Genomic DNA, 8,862 nt, shown 5'->3' with positions numbered 1-8,862 from the left:
GGGAGCAGGAAAGGGCCGATTTTAAATTAACGGCCCGGTACAGACGCAATTTCCTGCCCTCCCGTTCCGTGACACCGATTGGTAAACAAAGAGCCCCTCGGCGGCCGCTGCCCGGCTCCGGGAGCGGCAGAAGCGGCGGCGGCGGCGGCTCCGGTTCCCGTGGCGGGGGGTGCCGCCTTCTCGGGGGGCTCACCCCCCGGGACCCCCGCCGAGCCGGGGCAGAGCTGGCAGAGGTGGCAACGAATAAAGAAATCCCGCAGCCCCGGCCGGCTCTGCCCCTCCCCGGGCCGGGCGGGGGTCTGGGGGGGTCCGGTCCCGCTTCCCCGCCGTGCCCCGCCGCCCGGCAGCCCGAGGGTCCCCGCTGCTACCGGCGTTACCCCACCGGCACCCCGGGATGGGGCAGCGGGGGAGCCCCGAAATTCCCTGATCCCGCACAGCCGCTCCCGGCGGCGATACCGGCACCGGCACCGAGGGGGGCGGCTCCCGGTTTCCAGCCGGGAATAACGGACCCCGTGTGTGTGCGCGGGGGTGTCCCGAGCATCTCCCCACCTCGCGGGGCTCCGTTCCGCCGCTGTCCCCGCAACGGGGCAAAACCGGGCGGGAAAAGCGGCGATGCTTCCCCGGGAGCGGCCGCCCCCTGCTCCGGTACTGCCGGGATCCCCTCGCATCGAAACGATTCTAACGGCGGGGGATTAAAAATAAATAAATGAATTTTTAAGCCGAGCTGCCCCGAGAATTCGCAACTCTTGGCGCCCACTCGTGCCCCGCCGCTCCCACCGCTCGGTACCGGGCACCGCTCCGGGCTGGGGGGCCCGCGGGGGTCTGGGTACGGCCCGGGGCACCGGACAGAGCCCGGTAGAGGCGGGAGGTGCCCGGTTCGGCGTCTGCCAGACACCGCGAGTTCAAGGCCTTGGGCTGGAGTGGCCGCTGAATGCCCGAGCCTGCCGCGGCCTGCGCCCGTCCCTGAAATCCCCGGAACAGCGCCGAGCGGGGGAAAACAGAGCGGGGGAAAATAAAATAAAAGGGGAAAAAATAAATTAAAAGGCAAAGCAAAGCCGTAGGAATGAAGAAAGTAAAAGGAAAGAAATAAAACCAAAAGGGGTAAAAAGGGAAGGAAATAAAGCGAACGAAATGGCCGAGCGGGCAGAGCGCGGAGGACGGGCGGGCCCCGCTCAAGGCCGGTGGTCCCGGGCCGCAGCCCCGGTTCGGCGGAGCCCGGAGGGGCGAGCGGGGATGGAGCCGCAGGGCCAGGGAAGGCGCTGGCTGCCGGTTCCCCGTTCCATGTTCCCCGTTCCCCGCTCCCGGCTCTCGGTTCCCCACTCCCGGGGCTGCGGCAAGGCCGGGCCGAGGCCGGGCAGCCTGACAGCCGGACAGCCGGACAACCGGACAACCGGACAGCAGGACAGCCGGGCTCCGCCGTGCCCCGCCACCGGGCCCGGTGGTGGATGTGACACCACCCAACGATTTTTACCGAAAACGAGGAAAACGACCCCAAACGCACCCCTCGCTGCGGCCTCAGCCCTCCAGGACCGTGCAGCGGCGGTGACGCGCGGGGAGAGACGGCGGGTCGGTCCCACCGGGAAGACGGAGGGCAGCGGCCGCCCGGGAGCTGCTGGAACGAAAAATCCTCCTTTCGCCGAGCCCCGGCACCGAGGAGAAGCGTCCCCGGTGCCCTCTAAGCTCCCGGTGCCCGCTCAGCCCCCGCCGCCTCCTCACGGCTCTCGCTCCTTTCCCGCTGGTTTGTTTTTTATTTTTTATTTTTTTTAATTTTTTCCCCATTATCCCCACGATTAAGGTTAATAATAACGGGAAGGGTTTTGCTCCGGGAGAAGTGGAAGCGGGGAAAGGGAAGTGTCGCCTCCGCCACTGCCGGGAAGCTGAGGATCCGCGCTCCTCCGTGGACTCCCAGCTCCTCGAAAATAATAATATTAGAAATAATAACAGTGGGAAAAATCGCCGATTTTTATCGTGTCGTTGTTGTTGCGGCCGGGATTGGTTTGGCGTTGTTGTTGTTCTTTTAATTAGTGTTAATATTAGCGGTATTAGTGTCACTATTAGCGCTGCTATTATTAGTGGTATTACTATTCCTATTATTAGTACTTTCAGTACTATCCGCGCTATTTATCGGTATTTTTATTATCAATATCCCTGTTTTTCCTCGCTCCCGAGCACAGCCAGCCCGGGGAAGCCCGGCCCGGGGTGGGAGCGGCCGCGCTCTCCCGGAGCATCCCCGTTCCCGTCGCTCGCCAGCCTCGCCGAGCCTCCGGGGCCTTCCCAAGCCGCCGCCCCGCTCCATCCTCCGCTTCTCGCGGAAAAAACCCGCAGAATTCCTCGATTTTCCCGGTTTACGGCCGGATCCGCCGCCCGGAGAGCCCCGGGCCCGCCAATCCCGGTTCTCCCGGTGGCCCGGAGATGGAGGTAAGGCCAGGCTCGGGGTGGGCTCGGCTCGGTGGGCTCGGCTCGGCCCCGGCCTGGCTGCCGGGAGGGTGAGGGGTCGGTTCGGCTTCCCCCGACCCCGGACCGGCCGCTCCCGGTGAGTCCCGCGGCTCGGAGGGCACCGGGGGGATCCTTCTCCTCCTTCTCCCCGCCAAGGAACGGGGACAGCCCCGGGTGGGGACACCGCCGAGGGTCGCCGGGGCTGGGGCAGCGAGGCCGAGGCTGGGAGAGAGCGGCGGAGCCCGGGAGCGGCGGGGCCTCGGCGGGAGCGGGGACACCGGCAGGGACACGGGGGGACTGAGGGGGACACGAGGGGACTGTGAGGGGAGGGGGGGGGGGTGTGGGGGTGTGGGGGTGGGGTGGGGGGGGGTGTGGGGGGGGGTTGTGGGGGGGGGGGGGGGGGGGGGGTGTGGGGGAAACACGAGGGGACTGTGTGGGGACACGAGAGGACTGTGAAATCAAGGGGACACTGTGGGGGACACGAGGGGACTGGGCACAGACACGGGGGGACTGTGCGGGGACATGGAGAAATTGCTTGGGGCGACTGTGCGGGGACACTGGGGAATTGCCTGGGGACACGGGGGGAAAACACAGTGGGACAGTGCGGGGACATCGGGGGCTGTGAAGGGACAAGGAAGGACTGGGTACAGACACGGGGGAACTGTGCGGGGACACGGAGGGACCGTGAGTGGGCACGAGGGGACAGTGAATTCAAGGTGGGACTGTGGGGGGACAGGAGGGGGGACACGGGGGAATTGCGTGGGGACACGGGGGGAAGTTGAGGGAAAACACGGGGGGACAGTGCAGGGACAACGGGAGCTGTCTGGGGACACGAGGGGACTGAGGCGAAACACGAGGGGACTGTGAGGGGACATCGAGGGGACTAGGTACAGACACGGGGGAACTGTGCGGGGACACGAGAGGACAGTGAAATCAAGGGGGCACTGTGCGGGGACACGAGGGGACAGTGAAATCAAGGGGGGACTGTGCGGGGACACGGGGGGACTGAGGAGAAAAACGAGGGGACTGTGAGGGGACACGGGGGGACCGTGAGGGAACACGAGGGGACAGTGAAATCAAGGGGCGACTGTGTGGGGACGCGGGGAAATTTCGTGGGGACACGGGGGAGGCTGAGGGAAAACACGGGGGGACTGCACGGGGACATCAGGAGCTGCGTGGGGACACGGGGGGACTGGGCACGGATACGAGGGGACTGCGTGGGGACAGGCGGAGGGCTGGGCGGGAAAACGCGAGGGGACAGTGAAAAGACGTGGCAAAAACACGGGAGGAGTGTGCGGGGACACGAGGAAGCGTGTGAAAAATGTGGGATTGGGCACGGGCGAGGAGGGATGTGAAGGGACAGGGGGAAAACACGAGGGGACAGTGCGGGGACACAGGGGGACAGTGCGGGGACACGGGGGAGCGGTGTGAAAACACTGAGGGCTGTGCACGGACACGGGGGGACAGGGCGGGGACACGGGGACAAATTCAAGGACGTGGAGAAGCCGTGCGAAAACACGGGGGGAGGGCGTGGGGACACGAAGGGACTGTGCTGGAGACGGGGGAGCTGTGAGGGGACACGGGGAACTGGCCAAAAAACCGGGACTGTGGGGTGACATCGGGGGGACAGTGCGGGGACACGAGGGAAATGTCCACGGGTGCCGTGGGACAGTGTCCGGCCGGTGTGAGTGGACACGGCCACTCGGCCACGGGGCAGCTTCGTGGGTAGGGTGTGACCGGCCACCTCTCGTGTCCCGTGGGTGGCGGGTTTGGGGTGGCTCGGTGGCTTCGAAGGACATCAGGGGAGCCTCACCCTCGCGCAGACACGGGTGGCACCGTGTGACAGTGCAGGCACGCGCGTGGGTGTGCGGGGGCAACGTGCCCAGCCCGTGGGCGCCTTTTGCCACCTCCGTGCGCGTGTCACCTCCCCGGTGCCACCCTCGGGGACACCTCGGTGGCTGTCCAGCCCCGGCGGGCCCGCACGGAACCCTGGCGGCGCCGCTTTCGTTACCGGAGCGGGCGCTCCCGGCGGAGCTCGGTGTGTCCCGAGTGCGGGAGGGTTGGGGACACCCCAACACGGTTTGGGGACACCCCAGACCAGGCCAGGCTGTCCCCAACCCCGCCGGGGTGCCCTGAAGGTGGCCGCGCTCCTCCCGGCCCGGCGCGGCCAGCCCCGCCGCGCCCGTTCTGGTAAAGAGAAATCAAACGAAATCAAACGAAATTAAAGGAAATTAAACGAAATCAGGGGGATCCGGTGCCGCAGCCCCCCTGGGCACTCCTGCCCCGACACCGAGCCCCTCGCCGAGCCCGCCGGCATCGAGAGGACCCTGCCAGCGCTGTCACCTCGGGGGTCCCCACCCCAAACGAGTGCGGGGCTGCGGGGACACCTTCAAGCGTGGGACGGCGGGATCGGGAAACCCGGATCCCTTCTCATCCCTGGGATCCCAATCCTGGATCGCCTCCTTTGGGATCGTCACTCGTGGGACCCCAGTCCTGGGATTCTGCCCTGGGATCCCAGTCCTGGAATCTCTGCCTCTGGCGTCCCTATTTCTGGGATCCTAATCCTGGCTCTCTCTCGTAGGATCCCCTCCTCTGGCATCCCTATTTCTGGGATCCAAAACCCGGGAGTCTGTCCTGGGATCCCAATCCTGGATCGCCTCCTTTGGTATCACCACTCGTGAGATCCCAATCCTGGATCTCGATCCTGGGATTTCCTCCTCTGGCATCCCTGTTCCTGCGATCCCAATCATGGGATCTCATTCTCTGGCTTCTCTGTTCCTGCGATCCCAATCCTGGATCCCAATTCTGGGATCACCTCGTCTGGCATCTCTGTTTTTGGGATCCTATTCCTGGATCCCAATTCTGGGATCTCCTCATCTGAGATCCCTATTTCTGGGATAATAATTCTGGGATCCTCTCCTGGGATCTCCTCCTCTTGTATCCCTATTTCTGGGATCCGAATCCTGGATCCCAATTCTGGAATCTCTTCCTCTGGCATCCCTACTTCTGGGATCCCAAGCCTGGAATCTCCTCCTTTAGCACCTCCTATCCTGCGATCCCAATCCTGGAATCTCCCTATTTGCCATTCCCTCTCCTAGGATCTCCCGTCCCGGTAATCCAGGATGTTCCCGGGATCCTCTCCCGCAGCATCCCGATTCCCAAAATCCGCTCTCCCTCCCCATCCCCGCAATCCCGGCTGCTCCCTGAAGCTCCAGGAAGCTCCGGATCCCGGTTTGGGGAACCAATATCTTGGTTGTGTCCCCTAAAAGTCCCCAAACACCCCCTAAACTGCCGTGCCTCAGTTTACCTCCTCCACGGGATCCATGGGGAAAACGAGGGGTTTTGGGGACCCTGGGGAGCCTGGTGTCACCCCGCAGTGGAAGGGGACACGGGCAGGACACCCCGAATTCCTCCGGTACGGGGGGGTCTGGAGTGGGTGACAGGGGACTCTGTGGGGTTTGGGGACACCCCGACCCCACCGGGGACACCTTCCCACAGGAGGGGACCGCGAGTGGCAGCCACGTGTGACACGGGGACAGGGCGGTGGTGGCCGCCCCGGCCTGTGCCCGTCACCGCTGTCACCGCCACCCGAACGGGAGCGGCGGAGGAGGGGGGATGTCGCCGCGCGGTGTCCCACCAGGGCCACCAAGCCGTGCCGTCACCAGCTCGCGGCAGCCTCGGGATCATGGATGACGAGGGAAAAGCGGGATGGATTTAGCAGGTGTTGCGCAGGGCGCTAAACCCCGCAGGGGACAGCGCGGGGGACACGCAGGGGACACTGCTGGCGACACCCTGCGCGGGCTGCGGGGGTGGCGAGTGGGTGGCGGCGGTTTGGGGGTGAATCCTGGGAAGTGGAAGGGAACCCTAAAGTGACAGGATGGCCTGGGAGAATTCCCTCATCCTGCCCCGCTAGGATCACAGCCGGGCCCGCTGGGGGACAGGGGTGTCACATCTGGGTGGGGACATTGTGACACTGCTCGCAGAGGGGTCACAGCTGCGTGGCGACACCAAAACAACGCTCACGGGGGTCACAGCTACATGGGGACGCCGTGACAATGTTCTCAGACGGGTCACACCTGCATGGGGACACTGTGACACTGCTCGCAGAGGGGTCACAGCTGCGTGGCGACACCAAAACAAACCTCACAGGGGTGTCACAGCTTCATGGCGACACAAAAACAACCCTCACAGAGGGGTCACACTTGTGTGGGGACAATGTGACAGTCCTCACAGAGGGGTCACGCCTGCATGGGGACAACGTGACAACGCTCACAGAGGGGTCACACCCAAACAACCCTCACAGAGAAGTCACACCGGCATAGGGACACCAAAACACCGCTGCCAGGGTGTCACACCTGCGTGGGGACAACGCGACACCGCTGCCAGCGTGTCACACCCTCGTGGCGACACCCCACCGCGCAGCAGCCGCGCTCGTTCCCCGCCCGGCCAACACCGCCGGGCCGGTGACAACCACACCGGGAGCCACCAGCCGGGTGCCAACCACACCGGGAGCCACCAGCCGAGTGCCAACCACGCCAGGAGCCACCAGCGCCGCTGTCCCCGCCTGCCTGGCCCCGCTGCCAGCGCCGCCGCCTCTCCGGGATTACGGGCGGGCGGCAAATCCCTGCCCCGCTGCACGGGGAAATGCCGAGCACGTTCCCGCCCGCTCCTCTGCCCGGTGGCAAATCCGTGGCCTCCCGTTCACCTCCTGACCTGCCCTTATTCCCTCGGCCTGCCTCGGGCACCATGTGACAGGAGGATTTGGCTTAACGTGTGCGGGGAAGGGAGGGGAGGGAGGGGAGGGAGGGGAGGGAGGGAAGGGAGGGGAGGGAGGGCAGCTCAGAGAGGGCCCGGAGGTAATCGCTGGCTCCGTGCCCGCCGCAGGGGCGTTCCTGAGGGCCTGGCACGGGTGAAAGCCGTCGGGAACTCCAATTTGTGCTGGTCTGGCACGGGTTAAAGCGGCCGGGAAGCCAAATTCGTGCGGGTCTGGCACGGGTTAAAGTGGCTTGGAATGCCAATCCCTGCAGCCCTGGCACAGGTTAAAGCAGCCGGGAACTCCAGTTCGTGCAGATCTGGCACGGGTTAAAGCGGCCAGGAACCCAAATCCCTGCAGGCTTGGCACGGGTTAAAGCAGCCTGGAATCCCAGTCAATCCCGGTGGATGTGGCACGGCTTAAAGGGACCGGGAACCCCAAATCGTGCAGGTCTGGCACGGGTTAAAACTGCCGGGAACCCAAATCCCTGCACGGGTTAATCCACCCAGGCACCCCAATCCCTGGAGGTTTGGCACGGGTTAGTCCACCCAGGCACCCCAATCCCTGGAGGTTTGGCACGGGTTAGTCCACCCAGGCACCCCAATCCCCTCTCCCGGCTGCTCCCCACCTTTCCCAGTTCCCCCGGAGAGGTTTGGGATCGCCGGAGCAAAGTCTCGGCTCTGCCCCATCCCAGGCTGTCCCCACCGCGCCGGGTGGGGTGGAGATCCTATAACGGCCGGGATGACCCCAAATCCCTCTCGCTGTGCCTCCTCAGGACCGGGATCACCCCAAAACTCTCTCTCGGTGCCTGTCCCTGACCGGGATTACCCCAAACCGCTCTCCCTGGGCCTCGCCAGAGCTGCGATCACCCCAAACCTCTCTCGCTGTTCTTTCCCAGAACTGCGATCCCCCCAAACCCCTCTCCCTGTTCCCCCCCAGAACTAGGATCACCCCAAACCCCTCTCCCTATGCCTCCCCACAATCAGGATCACCCCAAAACTCTTTCCCTGTTATCCCCACAACCGGGATCACCCCAAACCCCTCTCCCTGTCCCCCCCGGGACCGGGATCCCCCCGGGAACAGCCGGAATCTCTCCCAGCTCCCAGTCTGAACTCTCCAGCCCCCAACATCCTCCCCGCTGCTGCTCCACGGGGGATCCAGGCTGGAATTCCTGAACTCCCGGCCGGCAAAGCGGGAGGAGGAGGAGGAGGAGGGGAGCGCTGCGCGCCGCGGGCTCGGCGGGCGCAGGTGGCCGAGGAGGACGCGGGGTGGTGGCGCTGGGGGCTGCGGAGAGCAGGGTCCTCGCAAAGGTGACTCCCAGCCCGAGGGAGGCGGCGGCCGGGTCACCTTTGTCACCAGCCGGACGCAGGTGACAAAGCTTGACCTCGCTGCCCCTCGGTGCTCGCAGGGAGGCGGCGCTGGGATGGGGGGAGGGTTGGTGGCACCACCCTGTCACCGCCGCGCTGTCACCACCCTGCCAGCGCGCTGTCACCACCCTGCCACCCTGCTCGCGACCCTGCCACCACCCTGCCGGCCGCGCTGGACAGGGGACAGAGGTGGGGACACGGATGGGAATGGGGATGGGGACAAGAATGGGGACAGGGATGGGTACAGGGATGGGAATGGGGATGAGGAGAGAAATAGGGACAGGAATGAGGACAGGAATGGGACTG

The sequence above is a fragment of the Lichenostomus cassidix genome, chromosome 4 (genome assembly GCF_008360975.1).
Source record: "Lichenostomus cassidix isolate B80296 chromosome 4, HeHo_3.0, whole genome shotgun sequence".
NCBI classification, from domain to species: Eukaryota; Metazoa; Chordata; class Aves; order Passeriformes; family Meliphagidae; genus Lichenostomus; species Lichenostomus cassidix.
Note: the sequence above shows the minus strand (reverse complement) of the source record.